The sequence below is a fragment of the Chanodichthys erythropterus genome, chromosome 24 (genome assembly GCF_024489055.1).
Source record: "Chanodichthys erythropterus isolate Z2021 chromosome 24, ASM2448905v1, whole genome shotgun sequence".
Taxonomy (NCBI): Eukaryota; Metazoa; Chordata; class Actinopteri; order Cypriniformes; family Xenocyprididae; genus Chanodichthys; species Chanodichthys erythropterus.
In genome coordinates, this window is record NC_090244.1 from 5,362,501 (window position 1) to 5,375,808 (window position 13,308).

At 38.5% G+C, this 13,308-nt stretch overlaps 1 long non-coding RNA gene across 8 annotated transcripts in view; it reads right to left on the reverse strand.

The window, feature by feature from the left end:
* Positions 1 to 4,228, reverse strand: part of LOC137015573 (uncharacterized) — a 40,673-nt gene extending 36,445 nt beyond the window's left edge. For 7 of the 8 annotated variants that reach the window (XR_010894001.1, XR_010893999.1, XR_010893998.1 and 4 more), the window contains exons 1-2: positions 3,800 to 4,228; positions 3,257 to 3,430 (exon numbers count right to left, since the gene is read on the reverse strand). This is a non-coding gene — a long non-coding RNA (uncharacterized lncRNA). The remainder of the gene's footprint in view (positions 1 to 3,256; positions 3,431 to 3,799) is intronic. The other variant, XR_010894000.1, reaches the window with a different exon arrangement.
* Between the last annotated feature and the right edge of the window lie 9,080 nt (positions 4,229 to 13,308).

Genomic DNA, 13,308 nt, shown 5'->3' on the forward strand with positions numbered 1-13,308 from the left:
CACCATAAAAGTGGTCCTTATGACTCTCATTCCTCTTAAATAACTTGAAGTCTTCTGAAGTTATATAAGATATATAAGAATAGAAGACTAAAAAAGCAGGTTTTTAAACTATCCCTTTAAAGCTGTAGTTTGTTAAATACAGTGGAAAAAAGAGTGAAATATCTGTGGAGTGAAACTGACCTGAACAAAGAATTCCAATCTAAGCTGTATTAATCAGTATTAATGAGGAAATGTAAATGAGATGGGTCTGTTCTGACTGCTACAGCGTGGGTAATTGTTCCCGAGGGTGTGCCGAAATTAACATGAATTTTAAATCTCTTATTTATTATATTTAAAATCCTTTTTATTTAAGTGAGCTAAAACAAAGAAAGAAGTATGAGTCAAACTCTAACATGTCATGTTTTCTATGCAGTATCATGTCCCCAAATATATATGTCTTAATATTTTAGATAAAATATTAATCTCTTAGTTTTTAAATCTAGATTTTTTTCTTGGAAATGGAAGAGTAAAAGAACGTTCGCTTTGACGCGCCCAGGTCGTTTGCGTCTCTGTACAGACTTCACAAGGATCAAGTGGATGGTTTATTTTTATGGCATCCCAAAGGATTATATGTTTGTTCGGAGCATTTTGTTTTGTAAATGAGGTACAGTGTAATGGAGAGTTTGCAAAGAAACTTCTGTTGAAAGATAAAGCAGCCAACTATATTGGATCTGACAGTCTGCATCACAAACCGTAAGTAAATGATTTCATAATGCTTTGTCTGTTAATAATAATTTTATATAGACAATGTTTTTCAAAACTCTAACCCAGCACAGTAGAGTGGTGGCTGACACATTTTTGTAGGCCAAAAACCTGAAGCAAGTTAGCATTTTAGCACTTCCGATTCCATCGTCCCAAAGCCAATTTGTTTGTTAAAATGGGTGAAATAAGGTCCGTGGTTAACACAAGCTCAAGATATTTTAAAAAGACGGTTACTAACAAGTGGCTAAACTGGACAACAGAGGCTGTCGGGGAGATTAAACACCATTACACTGGTATGTTCAGTCCGCTTTTACAGTCTAGTTATGCTTATAACTGTGCTCTTACAAACTATTCTAATTCAAACTTTATGGAAAAATGTTTTTAGATAAAGAATAAGAGTTGTCGGAGGCTTAGTGGTGGTAACTTTGAAATTGCGGGACCTTGGTGTAGTTCGTTTATAGCCTACATTTAGCTTTTTGCTTCTGGTGACTGCATTTAGGCTTCAAAAGTCATAAAAGCTGTGAAAATTATCTTGATGGACAAAATGTCGCAGAGCTTATTTTTTTTGTGATAAATCAAAAGCCTATGGGAAAATCCTATTGGGTTTTTGTCGAGGACGCCAATGAGATGCTAACTGCAGATTAGCCTACAAAGTGACGTCATATGCTGCGTTCATGCCATCTCGTATTTACCGGAATCGAGAGATGACAACACGTGACGTTATATTCTGAGCTGTTCTTGGACTGGGAATTATGCGTTTCCATAGCACCACTATCAACTCCTAAATAAATCTACAGCAGTAAGGTGGTACATGTGGGAGCTTTCAGTAAACTCCCAGCTTACAAGCTACAAGCTGTAATTACGAGCTCTACGAGGACGTGAACGCTTTTTACGAGCTAGAATCTCGTAACTACAGGAATTACGAGGCCGTGTGAACGCACCTATAGTTCCACCACTTGACGCTGATACCAGGGTTGCCAGGTTTTCACAACAATGACCCTTCACAAAGACCCGCCCCCCTTAGTTACGGTTGCTTTGTCCGACAAGCCATGGCGCTGTCACGCCACACGCAGTGAAAAATGCATCGTGTTGACACTGACAACACGTCGACAGACAAGACAGAGCACGTTACTTATGATATTGTACAATGTCCCAGCTTTCAAATTGTGTTTTATTTTTTGTCTTGTTTTTTTTAGAAATTCAAACAATAAAAACCATTTTGTGGCTCTTTAATGTGTCGTGACAGATTGCTGTAGAGCCTCAGCTCAAGCGGCTCGTGAATCGATCATCTCTTCCTACTAGTTCATTTTTAGCATCAAATAAACATGAATGAACATCAGAAGGAATGTTGTTTAAAACGCGGCAAGACGTAAATACACACCATTTTTCAAGTTCAAGTCCACCGAGGTTAATCTTCTAACTCCTGTCTGCTTTGTCGGACAAAATGGCGGATTCACCGTTATGATTGGTTAGATTGCTTGTCAATCAAACTCCCGGCGAAGGGTCAACTGCTACTTAAAACTAGTCCAATCGCATTTCAGGGGGGCTCCCCGATAAAAATCGTGTTCCTGGGGGAAAAAAACACACGTTTTTGGCGTGGTTCCCCTAGTAAAAGGCTAAATATCATGTTATGTGGGGTCACTTCAACCCAACGGTGTAAATGTAGACCAGTTCTGCGGGAAAACCACAGACTTGGCAACACTGGTTGATACTGTTTCCTATGCAATGACTTTAGCCATTCATAACAATGGCTGCCCTTACTAGACGCCCTTCAAAACATATCATTTCAGTCAGAGGGTCCGAATGAAGTTTTTCCATGATGTATATATTTGTTTTTTGTGTTAAAAAAAAAAAAATTATTAAAGGTGCCCTAGGATGTTTTTTCACAAGAAAAGGTGTCTAAGGTCTCTCCTGAATTTGTCTGTGAAGGTTCAGCTCAAAATACCCATAGATTTTTTTTTATTCTTTTTTTTTAACTGCCTATTTTGGGGCATCATTAAAAATGCGGCAATTCAGCGTGCTTCCCCTTTAAATGCTCGCACTCCCCGCCCCCGAGCTCGCAACTCTATAATACATTGCATAAACAAAGTTCACACAGCTAATATAACCCTCAAAATGGATCTTTACAAAGTGTTTGTCATGCAGCATACCCAATTATGTAAGTATAGTATTTATTTGGATGTTTACATTTGATTCTGAATGAGTTTCATAGTTAGCCAATGGGGCTAAAGCTAACATTACACACTGTTGGAGAGATTTATAAAGAATAAAGTTGTGTTTATGAATTATATAGACTGCAAGTGTTTAAAAATTAAAATAAAGACAGTCTTGTCTCCGTGAATACAGTAAGAAACTATGGTAACTTTAACCACATTTAACAGTACATTAGCAACATGCTAACGAAACATTTAGAAAGACAATTTACAAATATCACTAAAAATATCATGATATCATGGATCATGTCAGTTATTATAGCTCCATCTGCCATTTTTCACTATTGTCCTTGCTTGCTTACCTGAATAAATTCTGATGATTCAGCTGTGCACAGATCCAGATGGTAATACTGGCTTGTGTAATGCCTTGAACATGGGCTGGCATATGCAAATATTGGGGGCGTACATATTAATGATCCAGACCGTTGCATAACAGTCGGTGTTATGTTGAGATTCGCCTGTTCTTCTGAGGTCTTCTAAACAAATGAGATTTACATAAGAAGGAGGAAACAATGGAGTTTGAGACTCACTGTATGTCATTTCCATGTACTTAACTCTTGTTATTTAACTATGCCGAGGTAAATTCAATTTTCAATTCTATGGCAACTTTAACATTGTAGTGAACAAGGAACATAATTTTATAATGTTAAATAATCCATTGCATGACCCCTTTACAAGTTACTGCATAACAGGAACGACACGTTAAACACGTGACCCAGTTCTGTTTAGTTTTGGATCAGACTCAAATGTTACCAGACATGTCGGTTCAGCAACCCCTCAGTGTAATAACCTGTTTCCCCGCGGCCTCGGGCCGCCCCATCCACCGCACCTGATCATACCCGTACCTGATCATTTCCTGATTAGCCTGTCACCGCTGTGCTTTGTGGCCCTTAAAGCCTGTATATTCTCTGCGACTGCTCCGACACAGGTTGACATTTCCCTCCGTAGATAAGTGTTTTTCCTCCAGGCCTCAGCGGGGGATATCAACGGAGAGACGAGATGCTGTAATGACCGGCGGTAAACAAACTGACTGCTCTCACGCACTGGAGGAATACCAAAGTAAAACGGAGGTTAGATTCAGTCTCTAGAACGAATTATAAACATATTTACATTAGAAAGTGCAGTTCATATTGGAATTTAAACCGGTTGAAACTGGTCTAAACCAGCGGGTGTTTGGGTGTAGGCTACGTCATTTTGTGTGTCCGACTGCAGCGAGCAAACAAAGATATCAGCTATTGTGGTTGGATCCATCCCCAGAGAAAGAAGGAAAAGTAAATTTGTTCTTATTTAACCGGAGCTGTCCATTCAGTTCCGCCTCAGTGGGTTAAACCCAGCGGAAAGTCCTCGGGGAATCTGTTGCCGCCCTCCCGCGTTCGCCTTTACCTACCTCGCTTTCTCTCTCACACACATTATTCATAATTTAATCTCACATTCCCTCTGTGTAAATACAGCCCGGGCCTTTTCGTCCGTCCCTTCCTGTCAGCAAATACACCACTTCAGTGACATGAAAAAATCCTGTTGGCTGGAATTTTAAAAATCATAATATTATAATTTAATCTAAACACCTTTCAACTGCTCTTCACTCTTCATTAATATGTTATAGTCCAGCCCAAAACAGAAGCTGCAGACTATTCCCGCACTGAAAATCTGCGGAAAGGATGGAAATAGGATCAAATGTGTTAAAGGATTAGTTCACTTTCAAATTAAATTTTCCTGATAATTTACTCACCCCCAAGTTCATCCAAGATGTTCATGTCTTTCTTTCTTCAGTTGAAAAGAAATTAAGGTTTTTGATGAAAACATTCCATCATTTTTCTCCTTAGTGGACTTCACTGAAACCCAAACGGTATATAAGGGTCTTATCTAGAGAAACCATCGCTCATTTTCTAAAAAATTAATAAAAAAGTAAATAAACAAATAAAATTATATATGTTTTAACAATAAACTAGCTCTCTTGTTCTCTATTAGAATTCCAGCATTGTAGACACTGCTAAGTGTATTACTGCCCTCCACAGGTTAAAGTTTGAACTAATTGTTATATACTTGCACTAGCATATTGTTAATGACAATTAAGTTCAAACTTTGACCTGTGGAGGGCAGTAATACACTTAGCAGTGTCTACACTGCCGGATTTCTAATAGAGAAGAAAAGAGCTAGTTCAAGATAAGAGCATTTATGGTTAAAACTTTTTTTTTTTTTTTTTTTTTTTTGAAAATGAGTGATGGCTTCTCTAGATAAGACCCTTATTTCTCGTTTGGCCGTTTGGCCTCAATTGAAGTTCACTATATGGAGAAAAATCCTGGAATATTTTCCTCAAAAACCTTAATTTCTTTTCGACTGAAGAAAGAAAAACATGAACATCTTGGATGACATGGGGGTGAGTAAATTATCAGGACATTTTAATTTGAAAGTGAACTAATCCTTTAAATTAGGGTGTCTGCGGATATTAAAGAGCATTAAAATGCCTTGGATTCACTTTTTTTAAGGTTCACAACTTCACATTCACAAATGTAAGGCCATAAAAAGTATTACATATCCTAAGTAGCACAGAAATAAAGTTTAAATGCAGCCTAGTTTACGGAGGTCTTAAATAATCCTTTTATTATGGCAATTTCACGCAGAGGAGTTAAAGATGCAGTGCTATATGTAAATGAAGTGCTATCAGAGAGTTGTCAATCATTTTGTTTTTTAATGGCTGTGCATGAAAATTAAGAATCAACTTTTGAGCTGGAAATATATTGTGCTAAAGTGTGTAAACTGATGATTTCATGGTATATAAGATTATTCAGATTCTGTACTTCCTTTTCAGTGTTAATATGGCTATAAACTGCATTTTTATACTGATTTATATGCTAACCACTGCAGCAATAAATAAATAAAATCACATTTTTAAGCCTTCACAGTATATTATATATATATATCACTGAAACATAACTATTTAATTAATAAATATTATTATATTACTGGTTTTATCTCAGTAAAATTTGCATTATATTCACTCTTCCTAGTAGCTGAAAAAATATTTTTTAGGCTGTATTCATGGCAAATATAAAATAAAATATAAATAATAATAAAATAATACAATATATACAAATAAACTTCTGACAATATTACAAAATCAAATATATAAACTTTCAATTTAATATTTTATATACATTTTAAAATTTGAAACATCTATTAATCAAAATTCTCAGTAAAAGCATTTATAACATTATAAAAGCTTTACATTTCAAATAAACGCTGTTCTTGGTGAGCAAAAGAGTCTTCTTTCAGAAACATGGGGAAAAAACTATGTAGCTACTATAAAACACATTTCTCACCTATAAAACGTATTTAAACTTCATAGGATATGAGTGACATTTCATACTTAATTTGCGTAGTGTGACATTTCTCATTGAAATGTGATATTCAATGAGAAAAAGTGTAGGATGGGATGGGATTATATCTCTTGGGAATTTATTGGATTGTGAAAAGTGTGCATTACATACCAGAATGAAGTCAGGTGGTTCCATCACATTCTGAACAGCGCCCTCCGGTGTTCTGGAGTTGATGTTGGTGCAGGCAGGAAATGGCAGTGTGATCCTGTAAAGACCGCTTCCTGTGTTCCAGGAGAGCAGACAGGTGGATGCTGGAGTAATGAAGCTTAGTGCCCCAGTGACCTGTGACCTCATGCTGTGAGCGACTGATTGATTGATGGATGGATGGATTGAGACACACAGCAATGCTTCTGTTACTGCTGCCTGCTGACCGCTGCGCGCATCTGACCCTTCATAGCCTTCACCTAACAGAGACGTGACAGAAGAGCTAGTCTGATGTCCACACACACACCGGCTGTGTCCTTCACTCTGCTGCATCTCAGTCATTTAGATGTTGAGATCTAAATGAGATTCCACAGTTAATCAATATTGCATTCCTGAAATTTGTTCCTTCTCAACAGGTCATGCAGTTTCAGGCTGGCTTGATTAATTGGTTTAGAACTACGGAGCCCGGGAAGTCACATGAGAAAAAAAAAGACCCACAAGTCCGTGGCCACAGTTTTGTAATTCGTCCCCTCAGTTTATTAACTGTAATCACAGATTCTTAAATTGTTCCCTCAGGTTTAACAAATCACACCCATGGATTGATAAACCATACCCACAGATTTCCAAGCTGTCCTCTTAGATTTGTAAACCATACACACAAATTCACTATCTGTAGTCTTCTGACACAAGAACAGAACACTCACACTCACACTTCTGTTAACGAATCTATCTGTAAAAAACGAGGCCGCTGGAGCAATTGCTAATGAGAGACGAGCGCGACACACGGCTCGAGAGCAGCAGAACTTTTATTATGCCACAGTCGCCGCTTCCGCTTCTTCCAGTCAAGTGTATGTGGAGTAACGCAGAGCTATTTTATCATATCAGATACATTTGAGTGTTGAAAGTTGTCATAATGCTACTCTGTGTTCGTTCGACGGCTACTATGAGACTCTTGTTGCACACTGCAGTAAGATAGATCGATATTAGGCATGGTAAAACATGGTACTCGTGGTAAATCAAGAGGACTCAAATCAATAAGACTTATTATGTTTAAACAATGATTCGTCTTCTGTCAATGAATGTAACAGTTGCTCATCTGTCTAACAAAACACATAATATTTCAAAGTGTCTTTGGTGTTTCCATGGTTTCTACAAAATAAAACAGGAAACCGAGAGTAACGCGGGTATGATGTCATTGATAGGTGACGAACGGACTGGTTAAAATTGCTTATTTATCTGGATTTAAACATTCTTTGAAATATTTGATAATGTAAGTACACAAGTCAACAAAATATATAACATTGTTCTAGTGGTTTTTAGACATTTTAATCCACAAATCTTACATATGATGCCTTTTACTAGAATATTGGCTGTTTATGTAAAGCACATATTAATGCCTTATTCTGCATTAATATATTCTACATTCTTAATCCTACCCAATACCTAAACTTAACAACTATCTTACTAACTATTAATAACAAAGTCCCTTTAAGACAAGTAATTTCACTCGGCGGCCATCTTTGAAACGCCTCGCGGGCATCCTGGGCATCCATGCAGCTCCTATCTCTTTGAATGGGGAAACATCAAATTCTCCAAAGCTGTTTGCCAAGCTTTCAATTAAATTTCATATTTGAAATCACCAACGCTCGAACGCTCGAAACATGACAAAAAAAACTGTATTTTTTAGGCTGGATCAAGCTCTAATGCGCAGACCTAAATGCGCGTCTCTTATGACTCATTTCGGAGGCGCGCGTCTGACTGTTTCTATAGAAACCAGTGCTTCTAACGGCCGCTGCAGTGATGCGATGACTTTACCAGTCGGCGATTGGCTTTTATTTTGAAGGCGGGACTTATTCCGCCATATAGAGGGTATGCATCGGCGTCACTTTCCCGCCGAAAACGCGCTCCCTCAGCTGGGCTGAGTGGCAAAAGAACCTGCTGCATAACTGGATTAATAAGAGAAACGGCGAAAACGCAAATAAAACTAACAAATTACCCTAAAGATTGGACTCGAAAATGTTTCTTACAACGTGTCAAATAAACCTAATCCATTGACATGCAGCGTGTTTCCTGACATTTCTACAGTATGTGCCCGATTTGACGCAGGGGAAATACATAAAGCAAATCTGTGAATATTTTATATAAATACAATATCGGTAGGTTTAAATCTGCTTAATCACTTATATCAATGTTATATCATCATATTGTCCAGCCCTATATAGTTTTATAGTATAGTTTTTGACAGTGTTGTTTATTTAAAAACACCCAATTATGCAGAATATAAGATGGAAAATATTTAATTGATGAGTCATCAACATAATATATAACAATACAATATATAATGTATGATTTTACCTCAAAATCCAACAATTCGACACAAAATGATAACTGCAAATCCATGTTTCTCTGCTGGAGTCCAGCTGTTTCTGTGAATTGTAGTGATCCATTTGCTTCTTTTTCTGTTGCTTTCTCTAGTTTTTAAATATATACCTCAGGGTTTGTGTCAAATCTGTACAGTCAGCCGCAAAGCTCTTTCCCGTTTTGAATGTGTTTTGTGTGTTTTTCGCGACATTCACGCTGAAAACCAATGCTGCTGCTCAGTCTTTTGCCACTCAGCATGCGTGACCACAGTCCTAACGGTCGACGGTGATGTCACGAGCATACCCTCTACTGCACATTAAACTTTCTCCCATTCAAAACAATACGAGTGACATGTCTTGTGTTATTCTATAGTCTTTGTTAATAAGCAGTAAATTAGGAGTTTATTGAGGGAAAAGTCATAGTTAATAGTGAATATGTGTCCCCCATAATAAAGTGTTACATATCAAACTCTTAACTGCATGCTTAAATTCTAGGCTATAATTTGTAGTGGGGATGGAGTGAAATAGAGAACAAATTAAGTAAGGGATAATGTACATCCAGGCCAGTGTTGCCAAGTCCGCGGTTTTCCTATGGAATTGGGCTCATTTGAACACTGTTTTCGCAGGTTGTTTTTCATGTCTACAGGCTGAAGCAACCCCAAATAACATGATATTTAGCCCCTGGAATGCGAAATTTACCAGGGGAACCCTGCCAAAAAGCGGATTTTACCCCCTGGAATATGATTATTACTGAGGGACCCCCATGAAATGTGATTGGACTAGTTTTGGGTTAGTTTTGAGTAGCAATTGGGCAGGTTTTGTTGTGAAAACCTGGCAACCCTGATCCAGCCGGTACATCAGGACCCCGACGTGAAACGGTGGGGTCTTGCATCACCCTGAAGGAGTATGAAACATACCGGAGGATAGAATTAAATAACTGTATGCAAAATATTGATTTGACTTTTAATATTTTATTAGCTCACCAAATGCAAAACTTCCACAAAGAAAAACCATTCCTAGCAAGCGTAAAGCACTGACTTGACTTCAGTTACCTGGATGAGCCTATGTTATTGGGCACGATTGACCAATCGGAATCAAGTATTCCACAGAGCCGTTTTATAATAATAAGTGCGTCATAATCATGTTAATCTATTTCTTTTTGATATTCTAATACTCTCACTTTTTATTGGTGTACTTTCCTCATTAGTATAGTGCTCGTTAATTAGTGCCAGTCCTCGTTAGTATAGTGGACAGTATCTCAGCATGTCAAACGGAAGACCGGGGTTCGATTCCCCAACAGGGAGGCTCCTTCTGGGACTGTTGTGGCCTATTGGTTAGAGAGTCTGACTTTTAACCCCAAGGTCATGGTTCAAGTCTCAGTTCCAGCAGGTGTGGGGAGTGAATGAAGAGTGCTCTCTTCCACTCTCACACAACTGAGGCATTTCTATCCCTGTATGTAGTTTAAAGTGTAATTTAAATAACAACAATATAAAGATGTATGAAAATAATATAATATTTTGTGTGTCTGTGAAAAAATTGATATGTTCATTAATTTATTTATTTGGAAAGTGTGTGAAAACCTGTTCACCTTGTCAGGGTTTATTTAGAGGTAATGACCAGCTGACTGGAACCAAACTTTAAAGTCAAACGGACGCGTTTCTGCAAATGCCTTCAGATCTCCGGCCACCAGTTCATTCCAGATCTGATTATGAATACCTGGCGGCACAGGTTCACTCTCGACCGCTGTATAAAGAATTGAGACCAAACACTGTGTCTTAATTAAGCAGAAGAGATCACAGCCCACAGAATGACATCAAAGACTCCCAACTCCCTTTCATTTCAGCAGGAGCGATGAGAATGGACACGCATCTCTGTCGGCCTGCTGTCTGTCTGTCTAACATAAAGAGAAGTCCACTCGAGCAGAGGACATGCAGATTTACTCAGCTAACCGGCGAACGCCGCGAAACTCCTCCTGACAGACGTCCTGTTTAATGTCCAAACATCAAAGCAGAAACTCCCTGATGGACGGCACACCGGTTCGTCCCGGGTAGCCAGAAACATCAGAGGATCTAAACAGGATAGGGTTCGATTGCTGGGTCTGAACACAAGTTTGATTCTACCCCCCTCCACCTGTTAGCAAGAGTACTCGTCGCACCTGTTTAACTAGGGTTAGTTCACCCAAAAATGAAAATTCTCATGTAATTCCAAACCTGTATAACTTTTTTTCTTCTATGGAACATTAAACCTTGTCTCAGTGTTTTTGTTGTTGTTGTTTTGTCCATACTGGACCCATACTGAATTTAATTGTTTGGACAATTGTCTGATTTAGTTTCCAACTGTTTTTGGGTTCATTTTAAGCCAGGCATATAGTATTTTTTTTTTTTTTTAAACAACAGATGAGTTAAATAAAACTGCCCAGCAGGTTGGTCAGACATTTAACTCAACCGCTGGGTTTGTCCATTTTTAACCCAACATTTAAAAATGATTGGGATCCATCTGTAAAACTTTATATGCATTAATTCAGAAACAAGCAGTTGTTAAAAGTAAAGATGCAAATTATACTTCATCAATTGGCCCTTCGTTAAGCTCCGCCCCCCTTTGGTTACTGTTACTTACTTAGACAAGCTTTACTGAAAATGCCATAAAAAATGAAAAAGAGATTTCTGAAAATTGAATTGATATTAATCTTATGTAGATTGGAATGAACAGCGACATTTCAAAACATTTTTTATCTGTTTTTCCAGAAAAGAAATAGTTAAATCACATTATAGCATGACAAAAAAGTAGATATTTTTCACAAAATTATATTAAAAACTATCCAAATCCACAGATTCTCATCAGACTTAGATAAAACTGAGGGAAGACTTGCAGAGAAAATGGCAAAACCCAAGTTTCAGGAGGCGATTAGTAATGTTTTCTAAAGTAGGCAAAGAAGAGATCTTTTATAACTTTTATAAGACCTTCAAGACACATTTATGTTTATTTTTCATTAACAGTCAAACAGAGACATCCGCTAACGTGTTTCTTAAGGAACATCTAGTACCTGATTCCCATTTAAAACCACTTTATCAGTATCCTCCAATGGATAAACCTCCAAAACTCCCACCTTCGTATCTGAAAACACATGAATAAGTAAACAGACATGCTTATGTTTGTAAAATGTAGGAATTTCTTATCTTCTTGTGGAAGTATCCAACGCCTGACCTTTTCCCAGAGGATAACAACATCCCAGAGGTCCATCTGTTTGGGGTCTCAATCCCTTGATCACACACACACACACAAGTATTTTCTGCGGGTAACTGTTGTCACGGGCGATTACAACCTCCAGCCATGAGAACCGTTTCAGAAGCAGGCGAAGCAAATGTCAGCGACCTTCACAATGACAATAACCACCATTAAAAATAAATTAAAATGAGTGTTCCTGGAGTCTCAAGATGCTGAAAATATCAGCAGGCAGAATCACAAATTCCCCCGCCGTGTTTTAAAACCACATCAGCCAAGGACGCTGAACAATAGCCAGACAAGGCTTTCAAATCGCATTTCCATCCAAATTTCTACTTCCCAGTGGAAAAGCAAAATGCTGGGTTTTTTTCCACGTTCAGAGAAAAGAGCAACCGCGTCTAACAAATAATAACGCTGTCAGCCTCTGATTTGGCCCTGCGCACCGTGAGCTAGACTTTTAGTTGGCCGCTTGTCTCATGTTGTCCTAGAGATGAGGATAACAATGTCTGTAGTTCACATAGAGATGAGGATGAAAATGTGAACGGTGAGTACTGTTATAACGAAAAACTGAAGATCTGTCTGTGATAAAATGTTGTTTTTGTGTGTTCAAGAGTTTATTTTGTGTTCTGTAGGGTTAGGCTCTCTTGAGCTTGAGTCATGAGATTACAAGTCTGTTATTTGCTTAGAAACGCTGCCGAAATCTGACAGATTTGAAGTACAAAATCACTCCATCAGCTGGAAGATGTATTTGGAGTATTTCATTTGGTGGCTTTTGGTCTAGACTAAAAAAGAACATGATTTAATCCTGGTTCGTCTAGTGTAACCCCTCCTTTTCGAAACGCCCACTCTAAGCGGGACTCAGACCTGGGTCCGCCGGCATGGGAGTCGGGCTCTCTAACAAGGACGCTAAAGACCGCAGTCTCTAGCGTCAGTCACTAGAGCTCCTCTTGAGTTCAGGGAGTGAGGTTTACATGCACAGCTCTTACTAGCCTACGTCTGTTACACTAACCCCCTTAAACCTCACTCCCATCCGGGTCACGGAACCAATGCAGCTGCCCCTGTTTGATCAACCCGCTCTAAGCGGGACTCAAACTGGGAGTTGGGCTCTCTAACAAGGACGCTCAAGACCGCAGTCTCTAGCATCAGTCGCCAGAGCTCCTCTTGAGTTCAGGGGAGTGAGTTGTAAATTCACAGCTCTTTACTAGCCTATACGTGTGTTACACTAACCCCCCTAAACCTCACTCCCATCTG